Source organism: Phyllobates terribilis, unplaced genomic scaffold, assembly GCF_046119375.1.
Source record: "Phyllobates terribilis strain yellow unplaced genomic scaffold, ASM4611937v1 Scaffold_1__5_contigs__length_1240528914, whole genome shotgun sequence".
Taxonomy (NCBI): Eukaryota; Metazoa; Chordata; class Amphibia; order Anura; family Dendrobatidae; genus Phyllobates; species Phyllobates terribilis.
The window spans coordinates 81,791,166-81,792,829 of NW_027362761.1; positions in this window are offsets into that span (position 1 = coordinate 81,791,166).

Consider the following 1,664-nt stretch of genomic DNA (forward strand, 5'->3'; position numbering starts at 1 on the left):
CCAGCTTGATTGGTCTTGACGGTTCCATCTGCAACGACTATACGGTCCTGGTCAATGCAGCCACACTCTTTATTAGTTCTTGGACCTGATAGTGCAGGTTTGCAGGCTGGGATGGATTTAGGGCCTGTGCATCAGCCCCCACAAGGTCTGGGGGGTAGGGCGCCGCCCCTGGTGGTAAGTGATGGCAGGGCGCCGGGAAGCTACAGCGCCACCTGGTGCGGGTTCTCGGAGCACCCGGATGGCCCTATCTTGAACTGTGCAAAAGTCAAATAAGGGTTCTGTAGGGCCATGAGGAGCAGCTGGGTTCTGTGGGCGCTGGACAGCAGACCTTCTATGAACTGGTCAGTCAACAGTTTATCGGTGTCCTGCACGCTGCCAGGGTCAGCTTGTTTGATTGCTCCCAGAGCTTCTTGCAGGTTCAAGGAATAGTCTCTGATACTATCTTGGGCTCGCTGCTTACAGCCATAGAACCGCATTTTGATTTCTGCTGAGGTACGGGTGTCAAAGGTGTCCCGCCGACGGGTCAGAACCCCCTTTACAGTCCTTTTCTCCTCAGCTGTCCAAGACTTTACCTCCCGCTGGGCCGCACCAGTTAACTGCCCTTTCAGTATGCTTACTTTCTGTTCTTCTGTCAGGGGATAGACTTTAAATAAACTGTGCTGACTTTCCTCAAAGTCACTTAATGTATGGGATTCCCCTGAGTATTGGGGCAGCCAGGCTGCTCCGGGGATGTAGAGCATGGAGAACGGCATTCCCGCTGCTGCAGCCACGCTGGTGGTAGAAGGTCCCTCCGCGTCCGTCATCTTCCTCCCCCCTAGTTAACCGTGGCCTACCTTCCGTTGATCCTCTTCCGTAGGCCGCGGCTCCGCTGGTGCTGCTCCGGGCGAGGACCTTGCGTCGCGTCCTGGTGACATCAGCGTCGCTCTCTCTCCTTCCTGGAACTTGCACAGCGTCGGTGCATAGGGCAGGGCTTCAGGTCTCGCGCGGTTTGGACGTCCACGCCCCTCTTCTTCCCGCGCGGCGTCCCGAAGATGGCGTTCGATGGCGGGAAAACGGCTGAAGCTGGCGGGAAACGACTGAAGATGGCGGGAAACGGCTCTGAATGGCGGGAAACTTCACTCAGGTAAGTATAAAGTCTTTTTCAGGCACGCAATACCCGTTTGTGGCGGGTTGGTCACAATCCTGCCGACTACGCCAAAAGCTGACTCTCCCCCTGGGCCGTGAGGCACCCGGAACCGGGCTTCAGTGCGATGCTGGGTGTAGTAGTGGCAACCCGATCCCGTGGCTCAGGGTGGTTAGACCAAATACTGTGGCAGTCTATTTGTAGAGCTATGAATGTCCGACTACGCCACCCATGAATTGCGGTCAGGGATGACCGCCGCTGCAAGGTAGCCCGCTGAGGCTGGTGTTGGTGTGCAGCACAGGGATAGGATAACTCCCCACGGGAAGAGTGTAGCCTCAGGGCAATGTAGGTGGATGCTGGGGGTGATTGTGTATAATCAGAGTTCAGAGACCGCTTCAAACAGTCCAGGGTCTTTATTGCAGGTATTTCTAATGATCCAACAGGAGTACTGGGTAGGAATGGGCCTGGGGGTCTGAGAACATTGGGGCGAGCCCCACTGGTCAGGGTGAGTGTGAAGGCCTACCGTTCTATCTCTGCCCTT